Source organism: Lissotriton vulgaris, chromosome 1_2 (assembly GCF_964263255.1).
Source record: "Lissotriton vulgaris chromosome 1_2, aLisVul1.2, whole genome shotgun sequence".
NCBI classification, from domain to species: domain Eukaryota; kingdom Metazoa; phylum Chordata; class Amphibia; order Caudata; family Salamandridae; genus Lissotriton; species Lissotriton vulgaris.
The window spans coordinates 287,429,317-287,442,375 of record NC_141686.1 but is presented as its reverse complement, the minus strand read 5'-3'; the positions used below and the strand labels follow the sequence as shown (position 1 = coordinate 287,442,375).

At 45.2% G+C, this 13,059-nt stretch overlaps 1 protein-coding gene across 1 annotated transcript in view; it reads left to right on the top strand.

The window, feature by feature from the left end:
• Positions 1–5,114: 5,114 nt before the first annotated feature.
• CARNS1 (carnosine synthase 1) overlaps positions 5,115–13,059 on the top strand; it is a 570,577-nt gene continuing 562,632 nt past the window's right edge. The window contains exon 1 of the mRNA XM_086953255.1: positions 5,115–5,230. The gene's annotated coding sequence lies outside the window, so the exon portion shown is untranslated. The remainder of the gene's footprint in view (positions 5,231–13,059) is intronic.

Here is a 13,059-nt window from a genome sequence, read left to right as displayed (position 1 = left end):
ATGAAGTGGCAGGCCTTCCTCCAGAATTTTCACACGAAGCTCCTCACGATCTTCGGGCTTGGACCGGTACCGCTGAAGTCGTCCCACGTTGGGCGCCAACTGAAGGACCGGGTTTTAGAACCCAGCGGCATCAGGGAAAACGCCCGATGCCTTCGAGTTCCCCTGCCTTGGCAAACAGAGACACAGGATACTTCTTGATGACGTCAAAGACCAAAGTTTATTGGCTGCAAGCAGGAACAGAGGTCTACGAAGCACACACGGGTGGTTCGCTAGAGACTGCACAAATTCAATGAGCGGAGCATGGTCTTTTATGCCAAAAATCAAGCCTCAGGCAACATTCAAAATTAGCATTGGGTTCATACAAACAGACCAATGGCAGCATGACATTTCAAAAGTAGCGTATGACGACAATCCCACTTTCCGTTGTCCAGCCCACCAGAAATGACCTAGCAAATTCCATTTTTCTGTTCAGTCAGGCCGGACAAACCCATCATAAAACCCTCTACCCATATCAGTGATTATGTCGTAAATGAAGGAACAGAGACAGATTGGAAGCAAGATAGAAAGGTGGGTGCAGTGTACTATAAACTCGGGCACGTCCTACTCTTTGATCTTTATCTGACCAGCTGCTTAACAAGGAACTGGCTCAACGCGGTCAGCCTCGGGCAAGGGAGTCAGTTCGGCCAGGTCATTCAAAAGTCAGCTAAGGCATACGTGTCTCAAGGACTCGTTCGGCCGCAATCATTGACCTATGTGAGGGCAACCACACAAAATGGCTGCCGTACACAAAATGGAACCCGAAGGTTCGAACGAAATCCCCAAATACAGAGTGTTCTCATTGATCGATTCATGCGAAAACACTTGTACACGCTACACTCGTCATTTGCGGTCTGCTGACACCAAAATCATCTATTTCCGACGACCTTTATTGAACGGGTTCGGAATCACTGAACCAGATCCACAAACTCACGGAACTACACGCCCACTTTGCACACCTCTAGCTTATTTTAATGAGTACCTGCACTTATTTTTCCCCATTTAAAGCACTGGCCTGAACTACACAGAACAGAATTTGTTGAACACAGAGGCCAGGACAGAAGTTTCTTGGTGGTTGGAACACATGGACGCATGGAATGGCAAGGCCATATTCCCGTCAGTCCCGGACGCAATAATTGTTGGATGCCATCAGATGGGGCGGGGCAGCCTGTTGCAGCTCATTGGAAACGAGGGGCAGTTGGTCCGCGAAGGAAATGAAACTCCACATAAATTGTCTGGAATTGTTGGTGGGCTCAATTGCAATCAGGACACTATCCTCACAGAAGGCGAGTTGTTGTATACTCCTGCAGATGGACAATGTCTCGGCAGTGAGGTATATCAACCGTCTGGGCGCTTTTAGTGGAAATACCCAAGGATTTCTGGTACTATTGCCTCCTACACCACATCTCGTGACAGCAGAGTATATTCCGGGCAGCGACAATGTGGTGGCGGATTGGAACTCATGTTTCCTTTGAGATTCCAGCAATTGGAAGCTTCACCCCAGAATATTTCAACAATTGAATGACAGGTGGGCTCCTTGTACAATAGATCTGTTTGCGTCCAGGCTGAATACTCAACTGTCTTGGATTTACAGTTGGTGACCGGATCCTCTGGTGACCAACTCGGACACACTCCTTCAATCATGGACGACGGGTATGCTATATGCATTTCCTGCGGTCGTCATGATCCAGAGAGTATTGGCGCAGATCCGCAGGCAGAGGGCTGAGGTGATGTTGATATCCCCGTGTTGGAGAGCACAAGCGTGGTTCCCAGCAGCGCTGGCCTGGTCGTGTGCTCCTCCAGTACGTCAGCTATTGTTCCCAGGGATTTTGACTGAACCTCTGGATCAACCTCATCCGTTAGTTCTTCAGGAGCAGTTGTCTCTCATGGCATGGAGACTTTCAGGAGATGTTGGAAAACACCGGGAGTTATTGAGGACGCAATGTTTTTCCTGTCTCAATCCTGGGCTCCCACTACACATAAGCGATATGAGTCTGGGTTGGTTGGGGTGCTGAATAATAGGGGATCCTGTGGGATCCGGAATCCATGTGATAGTTAATTTCCTGTCAGACATGGCGAGTAAAGGTTTGGCCTATCGGACAATTAACAATTTTCGCTCTGCAATTTCGGACGTTCCTCCTCATGCGGATGGAAAGCCGTGGGGGAACATCCTCAGGTATGCAAGGTGGTGAGAGACATCAGGTTAGTGAATCCTCCAAGACCACGATACTCACAATTGTGGGATGTGGATATAGTTCTAGGTTTTCTCAGGAATTAGCCAGCGAAAGAGGGCATGTCCCTTAAACAGTTATCTGTAAAGCTAACAGTTTTGTTATGTTTGATTTCCTGTAGACGAGTGTCTGATGTGCGAGCACTGGATTTGGCAGGTAGAGTATTCACTCCGTCGGGGGTATCATTTAATAGTTCGAATAGAACCAAAACAAATTCTAAATGTGTTTCTTATCCTGCGTTTCCACATCATAGCAAGTTGTGTGTGGTGCATTGTTTGAAATGTTATGAAGATTATACCAGAGAATTTAGAAATGACGTTGCAGGACAGTTGTTGATTTCCTTACATAGACCTTTTCGCCCAGTCACTTCTGCAACTTTAGCCAGAAGGGTCACTTGGTTGTTAAGTCTGGCAGGTATTGATATTTCGGCTTTTGGGGCCCATTTTGTGAGAGGAGCTATGGCTTCTAAAGATTTTTCTACAGGTTCTCGTTGGAAGACATTATGACTGTGGCAGGTTGGTCTTCTGATTCTACTTTTTTAAACGTTTTTATCAAAAACCAATTGTGGATGTGGCATCTACGGTGGTGGATCAACTTTAAACTTGAATAATCCGAAGCCTCCATGGACTGCCATAGAATAAAAAAAGATTCTAGCTGACGCATCAAGAATTTTCAATTCTATTAAGGACACGGAGGTGAGGATTATCCCACCCTAGAAACTGCATTATACAATATGAGGCTTGAATTGTTCATATTGACAAATGTGCTTTTATACAATGTTATGTATAATGATGTTGGGTTTCTTCCCGCCCGTAATATTGTTGGAAATACATTCAGTGAGTGATATGTTATGGCCTATATTCTCTTTTCAGGAGAGCAGAGTAAAACGACTTGAGGAAACACAAATCGGATCAGGAGAAGATGTTCCTGTGGTTAACATCCTGGTTCAGGTCGATGAAGGAATTGTCGAGGTTCAAGGTTCAACGGTCAAGTTTAAGGACTGTGTTTGAAGGTTTTCGCAAAGAAAGAGGAAGCAGTATTGTGTTAGAGACATTTGTATCTGTTAAAGCTATGTGATTGGTGCATACTATGGAGGGGGTTGTCCTTCCAGGGTTATGCTGGTTAAAGTTTATTGGCTGCTGCTGTTATTCAGTAAAGAGCGAGAAGCATAATCCTCGCCTCCGTGTCCTTAATAGAACTGAAAATTCTTGGCACGTCAGCTAGAAAAAATGTATGCACCTCTACAGTGCTCTGTAGCAGCTCCTACTATGTCAGTACTTTGACTCACACAGCTCTCCCAATGAAACTAATACTGACTTAAAACTACGCTGTTTTCTAACAGTGGGACCCACAGGCCGCTCTGAGAGTGCACCTTAACAGGGCTCCGTAAGCAGCTCCTACTATGTCAGTACTGTGAATCACAAAGCTCTTCCAATGCACCTCAATCCTGACCTGAAAATGTGCTGTTTTTTAACAGTGGGACCCATAGACACACAGATAATGCACCTCCACAGTGCTCCTTAAGCAGCTCCTACTACGTCAGTGCTTTGACTCACAGAGCTCTCCCAATGCACCTCAACCCTGACTTGAAACAATGCTGTTTTGTAACAGTGGATTCCAGACACACAGATAATGCGCCTCCACAGTGCTCCTTAAGCAGCTCCAACTATGTCAGTACTTTGACTCACACAGCTCTTCCAATGCACCTCAATCCTGACTTGAAACTGTGATCTGTTGTGGCAAGGAACCCGCACGCACAACAATAATACACCTCTACAGTGCTCTATAGCAGCTCCTACTATGTCAGTACTGTGACTCACAAACTCTTCCAATGCACCTCAATCCTGACTTGAAACTGTGATCTGTTGTGGCAAGGAACCCGCACGCACAACAATAATACACCTCTACAGTGCTCTATAGCAGCTCCTACTATGTCAGTACTGTGACTCACAAACTCTTCCAATGCACCTCAATCCTGACTTGAAACTGCTATTTTGTAACAGTTGAACCCACAGACACACAGATAATATAAAGCACCTCAACAGTGCTCTGTAGCAGCTCCTATAATGTCAGTACTGTGACTCACACAGTTCTTCCAATGCACATCAATCCTGACTTGAAACTACGCTGTTTTGCAACTGTGGGACCCGGAGGCAGCTCTGAGAATGCACCTCAACAGTGCTTTATAAGCAGCTTCTACTATGTCAGTACTGTGACTCACACAGCTCTTCCAATACACCTCAATCCTGACTTGAAACTGCTATTTTGTAACATTGGAACCCACAGACACACAGATAATATAAAGCACCTCAACAGTGCTCTGTAGCAGCTCCTATAATGTCAGTACTATGACTCACACAGCTCTTCCAATCCACCTCAAGCCTGACTTGAAACTACGCTGTTTTGTAACTGCTATAAGCAGCTTCTACTATGTCAGTATTGTGACTCACACAGCTCTTCCAATGCACCTCAATCCTGACTTGAATCTGCTATTTTGTAACAGTGGAACCCACAGACACACAGATAATGCACCTCAACAGTGCTCTGTGGCAGCTCCTACTGTGTCGGTATTTCGACTCACAGAGCTCTTACAGTGCACCTCAATCCTGACTTGCAGCAGTGGGACCCACAGGCAGCTACGAGAATGCATCTCGACCCTATATACTCTTGAACTCGCACCAGATGGCGGAGTCTCCCATATCTTGCGGAGGTGTGTTAAGCCTCCGCCCTGGCAGTGCAGGCTGGATGGATGGGGGTGGGGTGGAGAAGGGTGGGCACTGGCACGCCTATCAGTCGGAGCTGTGATAAGCCAACCCTCGCGCCCTCTATATAAAGCCCATAGAGCCGTGCCTTTCAATCACGGTGACTGTGTCCTCTCTCTCACTCTCTCTCCGTCTGCGTGTGGGCGCCCTCCTTCCTTCTCAGCCGCGGAGACCCTCGGAGCCATCTCTTGACAAATCAAGGTAGAGAACAGGACTCTCTTTTTACCCGTTTTATTGGCTGCTCCATGTAATCTGTACTGGTAAGGGCACGGAGGCCACGCATGGCTGGGGAAAGGGAGTCGCCACGGGGGGATTTGCACCCAGGTCGGATTTCTTTTAATTTAGGTTTATTCAAGGGTGGGGTGAGTTATGTGGAGCAGGTGGGCGCACAGAGAGGGACGGGGCATACAGACGACAGAGTGCAGACAGGGTCCAGGGGTGTGGTGGGCACAGAGGGGCACATTCCGTATTGCCGTATTGCACTGCAGAGAGGTGGGCACAGTGGGGCGTATTTCATATTGCACTGCAGAGAGGGGTGGTGGGCATAGAGAGGGGAAACGAGAATGCTGAGAATGGAAAGGGCAGAAGGGGATAGCTGGGACTGCTGAAAGAGGATATGTGGGCTGAAAAGAAAATAGAAACAGAGGACAAACTGTGAGTGCAGAGGACGAACTGGGACTGCTAGAGGGAAGTGGGGGCTGGAGGTAAGAGGAGGGGCACACAGGGACTGTGTGGTCATGGAAAACGGGAAGACGGGTGTGCAGAGAAATGAAGTACATGAAGAGGAAGGGGACATAACCTGACTGCTGAGGAACTGACCATAGGGAGGACAACTTGGGATTTCTGAGGGGTAACTGATGTGATTATAAAATTGTAGACAAAAACAAAGAGGGAAGAGAGGTGAGAGGGGGGTAGAAACACAGCGTGACCCATTAACGACAGATGGGAAACATCAGAAACTGCTGAGTATGGAGTGAGAGAGGTCATGAATTGCTAAGGACAGTGGAAGACATGGAAAAGCTAAGAAACAGTAACTTTCTGAGAAAAAGAAAAGACGTCAAAACGGGTAAAAACACAAACACAAACAGAGCGTAGCAGAAACAAGCACTGCCAAAGCCAACATGTCTTGCCTTTGGAATAGAAAAGCTGAGCTATTGACCTTGGCAATGCCTGTTTCTAAAGCACTGTTTGAAAAAAAAGTAAAAGAAAAAAAAAATATATCGAATGAGAAGCAAAACACACTACATTTAATTCAATATATTCAATCTTTATTAAAAAGTCATCGTTTATTTTTTAAATACTTTTCACCAGTAAACCTTGAATAGAATCTAAAAGAATAAGAAAATGTCAGAATTCCACAGGACTCCGAACCGAAACAAATGCTACATCAATCGCTCAGCAACAACCCTGGGAGCAAATGTAAGGGCACCAAGGAGAACAGAAACTCCCTTTTCAGTCATGCTGCCTCAATGCCAGGAATCTGCCCCTCCATCAGAAATATAAATGCTGCCTATGTGTGCCTAGGGCTGGCCATTGATGTAACAAGTGGAATGCAGGAGATACAACAAAACAACTCTATAATCTGTTTTTTGTCAAACCCTGACAAAAATACACCTGTTGCAGAGCTTCTATGGGCGAGTAGGGAGGCCTGGGGAGGAACACAGCGGGTGCAGGGGCAGAGTGGAACTGTGATCAGGTAAGAAGCACACGGGGATATGTTGTACACAGGAACAGAAAGAAGTAGTTCCCCGATGTGAGCTGTAGAAGGGTGTAAGTCATCCAATCAGATGACTTACACCCTTCTAAATAGGTTATGCTCAAGGGAGGGACAGACACAAGAGGGAGGAAAACCACTGAATAAGAAGCAAGCAAATGTGGCTGACAAGAAAGCAAACCGATGACAAGTAACAGACTGAACCAAAACCCATTATAAGGACTGTTAGTCTCCACATTAGGTATTTTTGACAAAAGACAACCAAAAACGGTTGCCGTCCTGAAAATCTAGAGTTACACCTTAAAGTCACCCAACTATTGCCTTTACAGCTGTAACAGATACTAGGCTGACCAACGGCAACACTTTTACTGTTGCCCGATTCACAGAATGAACTTAAGAATCAATGCTAAACTTATTACTATTTTGGTATTCACAGAATGCACTTACTACTTTTGGCATTCACAGAATGAACTTACTACTTTTGGTATTCACAGAAGTTAGGATTTTGTCTTAAGTCTGTCTTAAGTCTGTCTTAGGTCTGTCTTAGGACACACTTAAGACAAAATCCTAACTTCTGTGAATACCAAAAGTAGTAAATTCATTCTGTGAATGCCAAAAGTAGTAAGTGCATTCTGTGAATACCAAAATAGTAGTACGCTTAGGATTGAGTCTTAAGTTCATTCTGTGAATAGGGCCCGTAATCAATATCATGGCCACTACACCTCACATAAATCCAGTGAACAAATCATACTTTTGACTAGAACATTTGTATCCTTCCACTGCTCATATTCAGGGAGCTAATGTTTGCTTTTGCTTTCAGCACATAAGCACGTATTATTTTTAAGGCAACAATTAAGGGTTTCAATTAATCAGCAATAACATGTATTACCCAAGGTGACTGCTTCTTACTCCATATTTATCTATAGACTGGTTATGCCTGTCACTAGAGAAACTATTGCTGAATGGAATGTATTGAGAGAGTGCATCACTCCTCCACCTTAAACTAACGCAGATGGATCTTGGTGAGAACCAACCAGCATTTTAGCAGCTTACAGAGACCTCTACCAGTCACACCATGGGGCATAGTCAAGGCCACTGGAATTATGCAATTCTGCAGCTGTGCTGTTTTCTGCATAGTTATGAATTCCCATATTTGCCACATAATCCATCACCTCCTGCATAATCTGCAGATTTAAACAAAGGAATCAAAAATTATAAAAATTGCAGCAACACATATTGCAGTGGAAGACCCTATGTATAGGTTGATTGGTCATCTTTCAGTTGCTTATTAATGTATTTGGATGTTAAACTGGCACTGATAAGGTGAAACCTTTGCCTGGAGAGTGTTAACATATGGGAAGATGTGTGGTGCAGCAGCCAGGGCCCCTGACTCCGGACCACGGGTTCACAGTTCAATCCCTGGTGCAGGCGACAGGTTAGTCCAGGACCATGTGACTCTGGGCAGTGGCTTGCTAAATCTTCCTGATGGCCCTCGGGTAATTGTTTGCTTTACAAATACTGGATTTAACATATCAAACAAGCATTTGCAATACAATACGTCTTGCATTTGCGAGAGTTTGAGCTATTTGCATTGTAAATGACAATGCCTTTTATTTACGTTTTGAAAACCTGCAAGGGGTATGTAAACACGAACTTTGTACTTATAGTCATTGCTTATGAGAAGCAAGGCTGGCAGTAAAACGGGTGCAGTTACTGACAACCTTAGTTTTCATAAGCAACGACTATATGTACAAAGTTCGTGTTTACATACCCCTTGCAGGCTTTCAAAACAAATAAAGGCATTGTCATATACAATGGGTAGATAAAGAGCAAATTTCTCCTGGGAAAAAGATTTCACTGCACTGGGATCAGTGATATTAATTGATCTTGACCATCCATACTAATTCACTCAACAACATTTATCCACGACAGCTAAAGTGTCACCGATCTCAACAAAAAGAAAATTCAACCAGGGCCCCAACAGTCAATTATGTAGAACAATACTCAAAAACAGCTGATATGCAAAAGTAAACAAATTTTAATACAATATATATAGTTTACCAATAGTCAAAAATTATTTCGTGAACAAATTCATGAAATACAGAATAAAAAACACCAATGTACTGACAATACAGAAGAATAAAAATAAGAGAACAAGCAACAGTGTATAATCATAAAAACATCATAAATTCGTTACTCCACATAGAATTCATTGGAGTAATATCTCATGGGTGTCCATAAATCATTTCATCTTTTCACCACCTAATCTGATCCTTGGATGTAACACCATATAATACGCCAACGCGTTTCGATGGCCCTTATATTATTGTAAGCCACCTTCTTCAGGACAATGTTTATAGACTGTTCTCTTTCAATTAAAAACACCAGTGAATCCTCACGCTGTCAATGGGGTGGTTCAGGAAATATTTTCACAATTTAAATATTTTTGCGGGGCTCCTTAGGGCTCCAGTCGCTTCTTGATGCTGGCACGATCACTACAAAGTGGTCTGTCCTCCAGTGGAAAAGTATTAAAATTAAGCGGGGCTCCTTAGGGCTCAAAGCGCTTCTTAAAACTGGTACAGTAACTTGGGGGTTATTCTTAATAAAGATTGTTGAAAAATATGTAGGCTAACCCTGCCAAGGCAATGAAAAAAAGGAAAAAAAGGCTGCTGTATTTTTCAGAGTGCTCAGAAACTGAACATCCTGCGTGGCATGCTGAATGATTTTGGGTGATCTGGAAGAGTGCTGTGAATGGTATGAGTTGTCCTGCTGTGTGTGTTGCTGCAGAACTTCTCTCGTGCAGGCAGAGAAAGTAACAGCACACAGCCATCACAAAGGTACGTCTCCTCATCATCAGACTTTACCTTAATATAACCACGTAAGGAACCTGACGCTGCACTTAGTATATAAAAATGAAATTGGGCGCTAAGTATGTAGAATTTAAAGAGTGAGTTGCATGCTATGAAAGGATCTAATGATCGTAATGGCTACATCCTGTTACACTACCCTAAACACAAAATATAGTGTAAAAAAGAACAAGCGCTAAAATGACATGAAAGCAGGCGCCCATGTAGATGGAAATTGTGAAACTTCACAATGAGAATTTTGACATGCGAGGGAAAAAGCAGATTCTGTTATCTTCCGGTGTTGGAGGAAAATGCATTAATTAGAAGAATGTGGAAAAAGAGAGATAACAGACCCCAGGCAGACTTCCCACCGTCCCTCATAAAGAGGGTGTCAAGTAAGGGAGACTTTTTAGGTCTCGGCTAGCGTAGGCTGCGCATATGCGCAATCTCGCTGGCGAGATTTATTAGGTCTCGGCTAACGTAGGCTGCGCACATGCGTAGTCTCGCTGGCGAGATTTAATGATTTTGAGTAGCGAGGTTAAGCCCCGTCCCCTCTTCTCCATTGGCTAGCCTCCTAAACGGTGGCCAGCCATTGGAGATGAGGTCCCAGTGACTTTCTAATTCCGATCATAGCGCCGTCCTTTTATAAATGGGGGGCGTGTTTCTGACTTTCTTTCTCCCCTCTTCTCCATTGGTTGGAATGTAAACAACAACAGTCAAAAACACGCCCCCCAGTCGGAAAAGGACGGGCTTAGAGACAAATGGCGAGCGCTTACTTTTTGGTTAACTGAGAGGTTACAAGCTCTTCTTTCTGGATCTGCGTGGGATTGGCATCTTTTGGGCTTCCTGCGAAGCCTCCCAGCTTCTACACTAGAACTTGGTCTGAATACACATTCATATCAGCAGACAGTAATTCCTCGAATCGGCTCAGTGTAATGTTCTTGTAACCAGAAGCGTGTTTCCCCTTTAAGGTCAGATTAGCTCCTGGCTGTCCCTCCTCTCCTGGTGACAAGGCAGCTGTAAATGTCCTATCACTAAATTAAAGCTGAGAGGCTCCATTAAGGACTCCTCCAAGAATAAAGGCTGGGGGCTAATGGGATCAGAGAGGCTGCCAGAATACCCTGCTGCTGGAGCAGCTGCGTCTCTGCGTAAAAACGGGGAGCGGGCTGCCTCGCTTGGCCTCATTACGGAGGCGGGGGGGGGGTTTAAACGAGGCGTGGTCGGAGAGTGCACCCCATCATCTTGGTGGCCGGCTCTGGCTGGTGGGGGTGGGGGAGGGAGATTAGGGGAGGGCAGGGATTCCAAGCCCTCCATCCTGTCTGCCAGACTCACTGTCTCTGTCTGAAGACATGCTGCTCACAGGGAGGAACAAAAGGATGTGTGTGTGTTGTGAAAGGTGCGAGCTGCCCTTTCTGTGGAGCCATGCACCCACTGGTGGAACAGAAAATGCACTCCGCCTCTGCTGTGTGTGTGGTTGTGCATTTCTTTAGTCTCCTGTGTTACTGTAAATTTGTGCCGTGTGTCACTCTGTTTGTTTTATGCCCTGTGCATGTGTCGCACTGCGTGTGATTGTGCATCGGTGCCCCTGCTACTTCTCTCAGAATGTCGTTCTCTTTCTGTATGTGATTGTGCATTTGTGTCATGTGCTGTGGGTGACTGTGGATTGGTGACTTGCGATCTATCGTGTTCGCTGGTGTTCAGTAATGTTTCTGCATTAGGATTGTGTATTTATTTCATTTTTAATTGTGCATTCGTGACGTGTGGCGTGATTGCCCAGTGTGTTTTTTTTTCTTTGCGTACTGTATGTCTGTGCTGTGTATGTATACCTACTTTGTGTGTTTGCTTCAATTACTTTATGTTTCTGAGTTTATCCCATGTAGTCGATTGTGCACTTTCCACGTGCTGTGTGCCATTATGTAGTGTGTGTTTGTGTTCACATTCCTTGGAGGGTTGATCACTGAATGCTAGGTGGATTGTGGATTTATACCTTGGGTCGTGCCCTCCCTGTGTTGTCAGTTGCCCCGTGCAGTGGACGTCCGTGGTGCGCCTCTGCCAGAGTTCTGTGTGAGGGAGTTGGGCAGACTGGGTTCGTGTAGTGAAAATGCCCCCCTTGCTGAGACATCGTGCAACGCAGACCGATCGCTTACTCATCTTTTTCAAGTGTTTTCCCTTTCCCAGCTGGTGATTACGAGATGGTTTAGTCAGTTCTCCTGTTTCCTTGACTCAATGCACCCATTTTAACCTGCACAGAGCAGCTTTTCATTCTCCCAATTCGTAAACAAATGGGTTTTATTAGCTGTTTATTAGCTGTTGACGCGTGGAGGGGAGGGGCTATTGGGCAGGGGGCGCTCTGGTCTGTCCAGCCCGCTCCAAAAAAAGAAGCAGGTCGAATCCCCTCACCTGTGTGTGCAACACGTTAAGGTGAAAAACTGTTCTAATTGCCCCAGTCCCCCAGGGTTGACACGCTTCTACCTGCCCCAACTCTCCGGGAGAGACAGGTGCTCCCTGCCTCTCACCCTAGTAAAGGGAAGTGGCTGCAAGTGGCCTTTACCATCAAAGAGGGAACAACCTCCTCTGGTGAGAACTGGCTGCCAGTTCCGTTTATATGGTTGGAGCTTCGTAAAGCCGTCCATACGACAGCCTGGAAACCCCCCCCCCCCCCATATTTACCCCGTTCCCTGATCCATCCAGAAAAGAGGCTCCCCCTGCTCTGGTGTCCCCGGGGCCAGAATGTTGGATGCTATCAAAACCCCTTCATTATGTTTATTTACATACCATGCATTGTTTGCTCACTATGACGCTTGGTTACCCTAGAGGCTAAAAAAGGTGGGGGTATAAATGCCTAAAACATTATACTGACAAAGAGCTTTTTGAGGAAAATACACGTGTGACCATTCAGCTAATGCCTCTCAAGACCCCTTCCAGTCCTCCCATTAATTTTTAGGTCTCTGCTAGTGTAGGCTGCACACATGCGCAGTGGTAATTTTGGAACTTGGTGTCAACAAGTTCTACAGAAGGATTCCACATCTGTTTGTGTGTGTGGGGGGCTCTGTGTGTGTGTGGCTGTGTGTGTGAGGGGGCTCTGTGTGTGTGTGGCTCTGTGTTTGGCTCTGTGTGTGTGTGGCTCTGTGTGTGTTTGTGTGGCTGTGTGTGTGGCTCTCTCTGTGTGTGGCTCTGTGTGTGCATGTGTGTGGGACTCTGTGTAGGTCTGTGTGTTTGTGTGTGGCATTTGCAAGAGATTCAGCTATTGGCACTGTAAATGACAATACCATTTATTTATCTGTTTTCAAAACCAACACATAAATAAAAATGTTGGGCCCGATTCACAGAACTAACTTAAGACAAAATCCTAAACTTACTACTTTTGCTATTCACAGAAGTTAGGATTTTGTCTTAAGTTTGTCTTAAAACAGACTTAAGACAGACTTAAGTTAGGATTTTGTCTTAAGTCTGTCCTAAGACAAACGTAA